The sequence below is a fragment of the Lipotes vexillifer genome, unplaced genomic scaffold (genome assembly GCF_000442215.2).
Source record: "Lipotes vexillifer unplaced genomic scaffold, Lipotes_vexillifer_v1.1 scaffold36, whole genome shotgun sequence".
NCBI classification, from domain to species: Eukaryota; Metazoa; Chordata; class Mammalia; order Artiodactyla; family Lipotidae; genus Lipotes; species Lipotes vexillifer.
Window position 1 is genome coordinate 6,365,122 of NW_006792448.1, and position 12,604 is coordinate 6,377,725.

Genomic DNA, 12,604 nt, shown 5'->3' on the forward strand with positions numbered 1-12,604 from the left:
GAATGCCTTCAGACCTTGCACCTTCCTTAGACTAACCCTTCGGCCTGCAAAGGCTGAACGTGTGCTAGAGACACAACATATCCAACATCTATAAATTCACAAAGGGAATGGATAGTGAACGCACTGTTTTGAGATATTAAGCTATTTTTAATATAAATATGTTCACATTGTTCCAGATAGAGTTTAAGCCAGGCTACCAGTACAAAGAAAGCAGTCTTTAAAGCTTATTATAAGTCCTGTTTTATACACAGAGGATGTATTTCCCTAAGATTTGTTAAAGAAGGGAAAATATTAGTAAATTAAGAAAGCTTTGATAATATCCCAACTAAGAAGTATATGATGATGGCTTAGTGAATTTAGGAAGTTTTAACCTATAATATGTACCTGTCTGTTTACCTGTCTATGTACGTATGTATTGTATGTGTCTGTCTAGCTGGCTAGCTATATACCTATCACCTATCTCTTCTCTGTCGTTTGCCATTGATGCTATAGGATTTATGCTTTATTAGAAAACATCTCCTATTGTCCCTGTTAAGAGTCAAAATGCAGATGGCAGAAATAATTATGGGTAAAATTCAATATAGTAAAGCAACCAGGGTTTCATTCACACCAGTTCCTGGAATCCCTAGCATTATTTTCTGCCTCCCTGATTTTGTGAAATCCTGTTTATACTTCCAATATTGAAGCATATTTTTTAAGAATCGTGAGAGAGCTTCCCCAAGCTAAGCCTGTTAAGTGCCCAGGAGAAAATTAAGAAAAAAAAGTATTTAATTTTTTCTTCACTTTGCAGTTTACAGTAGAGACACTGCCATCATCAACATCGAGAGAGCTAATCCTGACACTTGACTTTGGCCGCTAGGTATTACTGCTGTGGACATAGGCTCTATCTCATTTTTGGCAAAAATAGAGAAATCTTATTCATGGCATAAAACAGTAAATCTTAATTACCTTTTATGAGTCAGGGCTTTGTTAATTTGTCATTTATGCTTTGGATTTTAGTTGGCATTATGTGTATACTCACAGGATGACAGGCTAGAAGAGGGCTTGGAAACAAAATTTCCCACTTCTTTGGGTGACAAAATAATTGGTTGTTCATACTAGAACATTCTAGAGAGTTAGTGGTCGTACTTAATAAAAATTGTAGGACAAAAGGTTTAAGTTATTTTGGACCTGGGCAAAACAGCACTCATAGCCACCCTCTCACCTCTACCCTTGTCATCAACCCCTCTCCACTCTTCCAGATCTGTATACTGAAGTCCACAGAGGGGCTTTGTGGTAAAGCTGGAATCTTCACCTCTAATTCCCATCAGTTTTTCCTTATTGCTCCATCTTATTCTTGGCAACTAGTAGAGTCCCTCATTAACTTTTCTTTATGTTCTAATCTCAGCTCAATCCTAGTGAGGCCCCCTACCTTATAGAAATACTCCTATTATAAGTTTTCATGAAACCATGTATCTCACCTTTGTTGTACTTATCATAGTTTTAAACAATCTATAGATTCAATGCAATCCCTATCAAACTACCACTGGCATTTTTCACAGAACTAGAACAAAAAATTTCACAATTTGTATGGAAACACAAAAGACCCCGAATAGCCAAAGCAATCTTGAGAACAAAAAATGGAGCTGGAGGAATCAGGCTCCCTGACTTCAGACTATACTACAAAGCTACAGTAATCAAGACAGTATGGTACTGGCACAAAAACAGAAAGATAGATCAATGGAATAGGATAGAAAGCCCAGAGATAAACCCATGCACATATGGACACCTTATCTTTGATAAAGGTGGCAGGAATATACAGTGGAGAAAGGACAGCCTCTTCAATAAGTGGTGCTGGGAAAACTGGACAGGTACATGTAAAAGTATGAGATTAGATCACTCCCTAACACCATACACAAAAATAAGCTCAAAATGGATTAAAGACCTAAATGTAAGGCCAGAAACTATCAAACTCTTAGAGGAAAACATAGGCAGAACACTCTATGACATAAATCACAGCAAGATCCTTCTTGACCCATCTCCTAGAGTAATGGAGATAAAAACAAAAATAAACAAATGGGACCTAATGAAACTTCAAAGCTTTTGCACAGCAAAGGAAACCATAAACAAGACCAAAAGACAGCCCTCAGAATGGGAGAAAATATTTGCAAATGAATCAACTGACAAAGGATTAATCTCTAAAATTTACAGGCAGCTCATGCAGCTCAATAACAAAAAAATAAACAACCCAATCCAAAAATGGGCAGAAGACCTAAATAGACATTTCTCCAAAGAAGATATACAGACTGCCAACAAACACATGAAAGAATGCTCAACATCATTAATCATTAGAGAAATGCAAATCAAAACTACAATGAGATATCATCTCACACCAGTCAGAATGGCCATCATCAAAAAATCTAGAAACAATAAATGCTGGAGAGGGTGTGGAGAAAAGGGAACACTCTTGCACTGCTGGTGGGAATGTGAATTGGTACAGCCACTATGGAGAACAGTATGGAGGTTCCTTAAAAAACTACAAATAGAACTACCATATGACCCAGCAATCCCACTACTGGGCATATACCCTGAGAAAACCATAATTCAAAAAGAGTCATGTACCAAAATGTTCATTGCAGCTCTATTTACAATAGCCCGGAGATGGAAACAACCTAAGTGTCCATCATCGGATGAATGGATAAAGAAGATGTGGCACATATATACAATGGAATATTACTCAGCCATAAAAAGAAACGAAATTGAGCTATTTGTAATGAGGTGGATAGACCTAGAGTCTGTCATACAGAGTGAAGTAAGTCAGAAAGAGAAAGACAAATACCGTATGCTAACACATATATATGGAATTTAATAAAAAAAAAAAATGTCATGAAGAACCCAGGGGTAAGACAGGAATAAAGACACAGACCTACTAGAGAATGGACTTGAGGATATGGGGAGGGGGAAGGGCAAGCTGTGACAAAGCGAGAGAAAGGCATGGACATATATACACTACCAAACATAAGGTAGATAGCTAGTGGGAAGCAGCTGCTTAGCACCGGGCAATCAGCTCGGTGCTTTGTGACTGCCTGGAGGGGTGGGATAGGGAGGGTGGAAGGGAGGGAGATGCAAGAGGGAAGAGATATGGGAACATATGTATATGTATAACTGATTCACTTTGTTATAAAGCAGAAACTAACACAGCATTGTAAAGCAATTATACCCCAATAAAGATGTTAAAATAAATAAATAAATAAATAAATAAATTTACATTTGATTTTTGTACTAATTGAATTAATGCCTGTCTCCCTTTCTAGCCTGTATACACCATCACAGAGATACCAAGTACAGTGCCTGGCAAATAGTAGGCACTCAATAAACATTTATTGAATAAATGAAGGAACATCTGCTTTACTATGGGTATTCCATTTTGTCATTAGTGAGATTAATGACCAGTATATTGCAACATATTGTCTGCAGACACTGTTACCTCCTTCAGCCTAATTTCTTATGCCATTCCTTCTGCATGCACCATTGTCTCTCATGAAGACATCTATCACAATCCTTGTAATGCGATGTGCCATTTATTTGTATACTTTTCTGTCTCTCTGTCCTAGACTGTAAGTACTTTGAGGTCAGAGACACTCATTTATCCTTTTATCTCCAGTATCTATTACAAAGCAAACCACCCAGAAAGTTCTCAATAAATGTTTGTTGAATGAACAAACAAAATAATATTTAAGATGCCTATTACTGTGACAAAATATATGGCTGCACACAAAAGACAGTAAGCCACCAATCACTCATTTCATAATGGCTCATGATGAAACTGGAGGGCTCAGATGCATTACATGTTGAACAAAAGATTGTTCCCAAATACTTAAGGACTAAAGGCACTTGCAAGGTAACTCCCTTTCAGTGCAATTTTTACTGTTAGTTCTTTCTCATCTCCCATTAATTGTTTCATTTTCCAATTAACCCTGCTTCTGGCGAAGCCCATGTGACTGTCAGGAGGGTGGATTTCACTCTGGCAATTGAAAGGTGGGGCCTGCTCACTTACACTCAGGGCAGACCAGCTGAAAGTAAGCAGTTAAGCATGCCTGGTTCCCAGTGCCTCCATCTGGACACTGCCTGATCCCATTGTTTCTACCATTTCAGCTGCAATTTGCCCTGCTGGGAGAGCTTGGCAATCAAAGGGCAGGGTGGACAAAAGGGAAGCACAACAAAAGATCAGCAGTAATGGGGGGGAAATGGTGCTTTAAACCCAGCGCTCAGACAGCTGCAGTGAAGGGGCAAAGAGGACTGAGAATGAGTGCTTTTTAAGGGGTCCAGAAGAACAAGGCTTCCTTCCATCAGTGGCTGATGGCTATATCTCGTTGCATTTCACAAAATCCCATTTCTTCATCTGTCAGCCATGACAGATTATATACACAATGGTGAGACTGTCAGTTCCAATATGCCCTTCACTGAGAACTGAGCACTTACTCCATTGAGACAGAGCCAGACATCGCAAAACAGGCTCCCAGCTCAATGCAGGGGCAAGCGAGCTCTCCCTCCCATCCTTCTCCAGAGGTCTGGGGATATTATTCCATATAGGGGGCTTTGACTTGGGGCCTTATTAACCCACATAGCACTTGCTTCCGTTTCCCCTTTAGATTTTTCTGGGGGATCAGACCTGAATCTTCTATGGACTTTATACTACCCTCAGCCCCCAGCAGGGCTATCTCTGAAACGGTTAGCAAATAAGGGAATACTACATTGGGCCAGATTATTTTTATGGAAAGCTTTTAATACCGTCAAGCTCAGCATGTCTCTTTGAAACTGTGCACCTCAGATTGGGACTTCAACCCACATGCTGGGACTCGAACCCAGCCTAAATCCAGATTGGGACTTGAACCCATGCGGCCAGGACTTGAACCCGGCCAAAACCCTGATTAGGGCTTGAACCCACATGGCTGGGACTCGAACCTCGCCAAAACCCACGGTCTTCCAACTGAGATCACACACCTGGTTTCAGGACTTAATGAAGCTCAGATTCTTGATATCTCATCGCAGAAAGAATTCAGTGAGAGACAAAGTGATGGGTAAGAAGTGGATTTATTTAGAGAGAAACACACTCCACAGAGTGTGGGCCATCTCAGAAGGTGAGAAAGGCACCAGGGTATGGGGTTGTCAGTTTTTATAGGAGTGGGTAATTTCATAGGCTAATGAGTGGGAGGAGGATTCCAGCTATTTGGCGGGGATTTCTAGGAATTGGGCCACTGCCCAATTTTTGATCCTTATGGTTGGCCTTGAAACTGTCATGGTGCCTGTGGGTGTGTCATTTACCTTGCTGATGTGTTACAATGAGTGTATACTGAGGCTCAAGGTCTAGTGGAAGTCGACCTGTCTGCCATCTTGGACCCATTTGGTTCTAATCAGTTTATGTCATGTCCTTGGGCTATGTCATTTTTTCTAAGGTTGTGTACTGCCCCCTTCCCTCCAGTTTCATCTTGGCTGCTTCCCCATCCCCACAAATTGATTGATTGTTTGTGGAACTCACAGTCAATTCTGAAGGTATGGCTTACTTTTTATAAGAGCAGGGCCTTCCATGCACCTTGACCCTAGGCCAAACATTCATCAGGGAAACACCATTCTCAAAACACTAGACAGATTTCTCTCCTACAGAATGTGTGTATGGAAGGAAGTCCTTCTGTAATGTGCAGAATTATTTTGTAAAGTAGATAACTATCTCCTCCCCCACAACCAACGTATAAATTGGCTTATACAGAATCTAAATTTTGTACAAGTCAGATTTCTTTTTAAAAAGCACTTTATTTTTACATAATTTTAAAAACAAGCATTAAATCACTGCATAAAAACTTACAAGTCTATGAAAATGGAAGAAAGGAAGTCACCCAGCCTTATCTAAAGCAAGTTTTGTCACAATGAGAGGATGACATGACGATTTGGGTCTGAGAAAAATCATATCAAAAATCAAAAATCAAGCATGACTTTGTGGATGATAAACTACTCTTTTGGGTTAGCTGTGTTTGTGCTACTTTTGACAGCAAAAATTTAAATTTACTGTTTGTGGGATATTTTGCTTTACGTGAACAGGAAAATGTGCCTGGGTATGAAGGAATGAGGGGAGCTTTATCTCTTATTTTGGCACCTGGTACTTCTTGAGATGTGGTCCTAGATCCCTGTATCAGAGCCACCTAAGGTACTGGTTACTAATACAGATTCCTAGGCCCGACTGCAGGTAGGCTCATTTGCCACCTCCCAGGGTGGGACCAAGGAATGTGCATTTTAACATGCTCCCCAGATAATTCTGTTATATAATTGAGTTGTAAAACCACTTATCTAATGTTTTAACACCATAATTCCTCTGGGGTGGGGCTCTTCTGTGGTTGCTGTGACATTCGCAGCACTTTTTCGCGGTAAATATGCAGAGCAAAACACCACAGGCCTGTTAGGATATGTAATTTGGCACCACTGAGTATTCCTGTTTTGCTCTCTGAACTCTTTGTAATTTACATAGTAAGAAACTCTAACACAGTCCATCCTCTGTTTAGGTTTTCCAAGTACACTGCATGGTGGGCAGAGGTCAGTTATATGGGTGGATGAAAATACTGTCCTCCCAGAAAGAACTAGGCATGCAGGGGTTCGTGACCTCCCACCCTGGGATTTCTATTTCCCCAACTCATCCAAGCCAATCCCCAGAGCTCTGGGGAATCTTAGCACTCCAGCCCTGAGTCTTGAAGCAAGTGCTCAAGCCTGAGCAAGAGCTGAGTGTGGGAGAAAAGGAATGCAACCACACACTGTCTGATTAAAGGTTCTCAACCCTGGCTGCATGTTAGAATCATCCAGGAAGCTTCATAAAGAACACCATAGCTGGGATCTGATCCAGACCAATTAGGTCAACATTCTAGAGGTGGGACCTGAACAGCAGTACCTTTTTCAAAGCTCTCAGTTATCCCAATGTGCAGACAGAGTTGAGAACCACTGGATTATATCAAAGACAGGGGTCTGGGTTAGGGACTAAAGAGGCTCTGATATTATCAGGAGATGTTCCAGCTCAGTGGTTTTCAAATGTGTTCCACAGAGTCCTAGGATTTTGTAAAGACATTTCTGAACTGTAGCCAGTGGATTGGGCAACAGAGAAGCTCCATTCTTTTAACCCCCAATTGAACAGAGCAGCCTTGCAAAGGATTTCATTAAAGAGAAAGGAGGTGGAGAGAGATGGTTCTGTCACTTAAGAAAAGACTGAAAATTACCATTTAGGCTCATGAATAGGAGGAATGCACATGCCAGCTTCCACTGAACTTGCTCTCAAAGCATCTCTCCTCAGCCCAGTTCGTTCCTGCATTTGCTAATGGTAGGTAGAGAAGAATGTCACTAAGTACCCTATTTGAACCATGGCTTTATGATCCTCTGATTCCACAGAATTCCATGAATGTCTGTGTCCTTTCAAAATCCATACGTTGAAATCCTAACTCCCAATGTCATGGTATTAGGAAGTGGGGCCTATGGGAGCACAATGTGATTAGATCATGAGGGTGGAGACTTCATGAATGGGGTTAATGCTCTTATAATAAAAGAGACCCCAGAGAGCTCACTTGTCCTTCACCATGTGAGCACACAGAGAGAAGACAGCCATCTATGAACGAGGAAGCAGGCTCTTGCCAGACACTGAATCTGCCAATGCCTCGCTCTTGGAATTCCCAGCCTCCAGAACTGTGAGAAATAAATTTCTGTTTTTACAAGCCACTCAGTCTATGGTATTCCATTATAGCAGCCCAAACAGACTAAGACAATGGAACACAGAAAAGCCCCTAAATGGACATGAAGTTTCCAGTTACATATATACAGTCCTCATTTCCTGTCACATGAATTGCCCTGGGAAGTTACCGTAGTCTGGTTCCCATAGGAACCATTCCTGATTTGCTATTTGGGGGCTGTGAGTGATATTAAAGCACTCCTTTTATTGGGGGTGATAACAGCTTACACAAATACAGAGGCACTATCATATGCTTCCTTGAGTACACAGTAATTCTGCATAATTAATGATTGCTGACTTGGTTCCAACCATAATGGTATTAATAGATATTAGACTTAGCTTTTCTATGGAAATAAACATAAAACTATAAAATACATGAAGCAACTATTTTCAGGCTTTGAGCAACAGGTAATATGGGCCGTGATTCTAGATAGAAGGAAACGTAAGAGGTTCTGCCATATCCCTAGTTTTCTGCCCAGGAGAACTTTCTAAACCTGGGCACAGGGAAGTGGAACCCAGAGAACTGTAATTTCACTGGGTAGAGGAAACAGAGATTATAGTTGGAGACTTCTGAGGGGACTAGAATTTGGGGGACAGGGTACCTGAGAAGAGGGAGCTATGTAGAAAAAGAATCCTAGAAACCTTAATAGAAATACCCTATGTCTTTGGCCAAACTTTAATCTGCACTTGACTGCAAGGTTCCATGAAGCATAGCAGATATTTGCTACTGGGGGCTATAAGCTGAACATAGTGTCCTAAGGTCACATAATATTGGGCAGTGTTGGATTTCTGACTAGCCAGAATGGGGAGACTTTAATAAATACCCCAGACTGTTAGTTGATATCCCAGAATTGGTACTCCTTAAGAGTAGGATTACTCGAGCCCTAGAATAAAAGCTAGCAAAGTCTAAAAAGAATCCTTAATAAGATAAAGCAAATCTGCCAGTAAATTAACTACCAATCAGAACAAAAGTCAAACTCTTTAAAGGAAAACAAAGAATTATTAGACAAACACTGAAGCAAATATGACGCATACCCAGGAGGGTAGCTATAGATCCAAGGCCCTCAAAACAGCCATTATAAAGATGGTCAAGTAGTAAGGAAAAGATGGGAATAACTGATGAACATATGGGAAATCTCAGCATAGAGATGGCAACTATACCAAAATAACAAAATGAAATTCTAAATTGGAATAATACAATATCTGAAATGAAAATTTCTCTTGATGGGCTTAATAGCATACGAGACACAGTAGAAGAGAAGCTCGGAGAACACGAAGAAAAGACAGCAGAAATTATCCAAATTGAGGGGTGCGTAGGGTGGGGGAGGGAGATTAAAAAACAAACAAACAAACAGCACTTCAGTGACCTATAGAAAAGTATCAAGTGGTCTAACATACATATAATTAGAATCCCAGTAGAGAAGAGAGAATAATGCATGTGTATTCACATAGCTAAGAATCTCAACAAATCCCAAGCAGAATAAGCACACAAAAAAACTACATCTAAGTACATTGTAAACAAATTGATGAAGTCCAAAGAGAAAATGTTAAAAGCAGCCAGAGAAATAACACACATTATATACAGGGAAATAGTGACAAAAGTAATGTCTGATTTTTATCAATAAAAATCAAGCCAGAAGACAATGAAATAATATCTTTAAAGTACTAAAATGAAAATAAGTCAACTTAAATTTCTCTATCCCATGAAGACATTCTTCATATATGAAGGCAAAATAAAGATATTTTCAGATAAATAAAAAGTGAGGGAATTCACTGCTGGTAGACCTGAATTACAAGAAATGTAAAAGGAAGTTCTTTAGCCTAAAGCAAAATAACACCAGATAGAAACTCAGATCTACATGAATGAATGAAGAACATGGAAATGGTAAATATGTGGGCATATATACAACGTCTTATTCTCGGTCTTAAAATCTTCAAAAGGCAACTGACTGCTTAAAGTGGAAATAATAACAGTGTATCATGAAGCTTATGACATTTATAGAAATAAAATGTACAGTAATAAAACAAAGATCAAGAGAAGGTATATGGAAGTATACACTTATAACGTGCTTATATTTGAAGAGATGTAATATTAGATTAAAGTAGATGTGATACTTTAAGGGTGCATACTGCAATCACCAGAGCAACCACTAAAAATAAAACAAAGTTGTATATCTAAAATGCCATTAGAAGGAAACACATGGAACACTAAAAAGGCTTGATTTGTCCAAAAAGGGTAGAAAAGAAGAAAAAAGAATGAAGATAGATGGGAAAAACAGAAAACATATAGTAACATGGTAGACTTAAGCTCAACAATACAGGTAATTAACTCTAAATATACTAAACAACCCCTCCCCCGAACAAATGAACAACAGAAGGCAAAGCCAAACCAAAAAACAGGTGGTAGATTGTCAAACTGAATAAAAAAGTAAGACATAACTATATGTTGTTTACAAGAGATACACAATAAATATTGGGTTGGCCAAACAGTTCGTTTGGGTCTTTCGTAACATGAAAAACCTGATTTAACTTTTTGGCCAACCGTATACAAAGATAAAGACAGCTTAAAAGGATGGGAAAAGACATACCACACAAACACCAAATCTTAGAATGCTGGAGTGAATTAATATAGTGCAAAATGGGCTTCAGAACAGAGTATTACCAGAGGTACTAGGGACATTTCAAAATAAGAGAGTCAATTCATCAAGAAACAATAATCCTAAATTTGTTTGCATCTCGTAACATATACTTGGATCAAATGCTTGAAATGAAAACTAAGAGAATTAAAGAAAGACATAGCCAATGACACAAAGGGATTTTAACACTCTTCTTTCAGTAATTGCTAGAGCAAATTGACTAAAAAAAAAAAATGAGAAAAAATATACAGAAGATTTGATCAATGCTCTCAATGAACTTAACCTCACACAACTGCAAAACACCTTCACCAAAATATGCTGAATCACAAAACAAGTAGGGGTGGATAGGGAGCACATGCCAATGTCCTCAAACATCGTTTGTCAGCAAGAAAATGCCAATTAAAACCACCATGAGATACCACTGAACACCAAGTAGGATAGATAATATTAAAAACATTGAAGATAACCAGCATTGATAAGGGTATGAACAATTGAAACTCTCAACTCTCATCCATTGCTGGAGGTAGCACAAAATGGTACTACTTTGGAAGCTGTTTTGGCCATGTCTTATTTATTTATTTACATCTTTATTGGAGTATAATTGCTTTACAATGGTGTGTTAGTTTCTGCTTTATAACAAAGTGAATCAGCTATACATATACATATATCCCCATATCTCCTCCCTCTTGCCTCTCCCTCCTACCCCCCATCCCACCCCTCTAGGTGGTCACAAAGCACCGAGCTGATCTCCCTGTGATGTCTTTTAAAGCTAAATATACACTATGACCCAGCAATTCCACTCCTGTGTATTTACCCAAGAGATGAGAACATGTATCCACAAACAGACTTTTACAGAAACTTTACAGCAGCTTATTCAGAGTAGAAAGCACCTGGAAACAGCGTAGGTGTCAATCAACAGAAGAACACACAAACTCATCAATACAAAGAACAATGTATGGATATAAAGTCACACACATGAAATTATGCTGAGTGAAAAAAGCCAGACTCCAAAAACATACATACTGTATGATTTCATTGCATAAAGTTCTAGAACAGGTAAAACTAATCTATTATGATAGTAATCAGAACAGTGGTTGCTTAAAGGTTGGGTGGGAGTGGGAAAGGGTAGGAGGAAAGCTTCTGGGGGTAATACACATATTTTGTATCAGGATAAGAGTGTGAGTTACACAGCTGTATACATTTGTCAAAAACTCTTTGAACTGTACACTTAAGATGTATACATTTCAGAATATGTAAATTTTACCTCAATTATGTAAAAGAAGGAGAGAAAATACATCAAACAAAGATTACTAAGAGCTCTCTATATCACATGCACACTCACACCCCAAAGCCACTCAGCAGAACTTAGTGACACTTTCTTTCAAATGAACACCTAGGCAGCCAACAACTCAGTGTTTCCCCTTCCCCAGGCCTCACTCTCCCCTTTGCTCAGGGACAGCTGAGGGAGTTGATCCCAAAACAATGGAGCCTGAATCAAGGAGACAGGTGCCTGTGGCTTCTTGCAGGCCCCATTCTCTCCTTTCCTCATCCTTGGTGGCTTCCCTGACCTGGGCCAACAGGTAGAAAGGTGAAGTCCCCCTCCACCCCAGCCACAAATCCACCTTCCTTGAGGTAAGAAGGAAGCTTGACAAGAACCTGCTCACAAATCAGTTAACGCTGCCCCGCCTCCTCTGTAAATCATGTGAGATCCATCTGGGTAATGACTCCTCCAGTGTAATTCCCTATTAAGAGGCTTTATCTGGAGAGATAAGCAGCTGGTTTCCGTGTCACTAATTGCTGTCTGCTGTGATTTTAAAACATCTGCACCATTGTGCTCTTCATTTTCATATTCTAATCACCCTGAAACTTGAAAAAGGTACATCATTGATTGTTTCTATGGGTTAATTAGTACACAGTCTCCTTGTAGAGACAATTTAGAGGCAGCCAGACCTCAATCAGGAAGTTTGTTTTAAAAATTAATAACATTGGCGGTGGCTGGAGGGACTGTCACGTTCAGGGACATAGCAGGGCTCTCCTGGTGGGGGAGCCACCCTTTGTTATGCTCCAAAGAGGAGGGAAGCCAACGGGGTGGGAGGCGGGGGAGCAGGGAGCAGCAGCAAGTGCAGCAGGGGTGCGGACCCGGCCTGGTCCCCAGTGGACCCCACCACTGTCTCCACTGCCCTCCTCCTTGCCGTACCATCTCCACCTCCACTAGCCTGAGTCTCTTTCC

The 12,604-nt window shown here is 39.9% G+C and overlaps 1 protein-coding gene across 1 annotated transcript in view; it reads right to left on the minus strand.

Annotated features, from left to right (window-relative positions):
* Positions 1 to 12,604, minus strand: part of SETBP1 (SET binding protein 1) — a 380,749-nt gene that overhangs the window by 114,600 nt on the left and 253,545 nt on the right. The window lies entirely within an intron of this gene.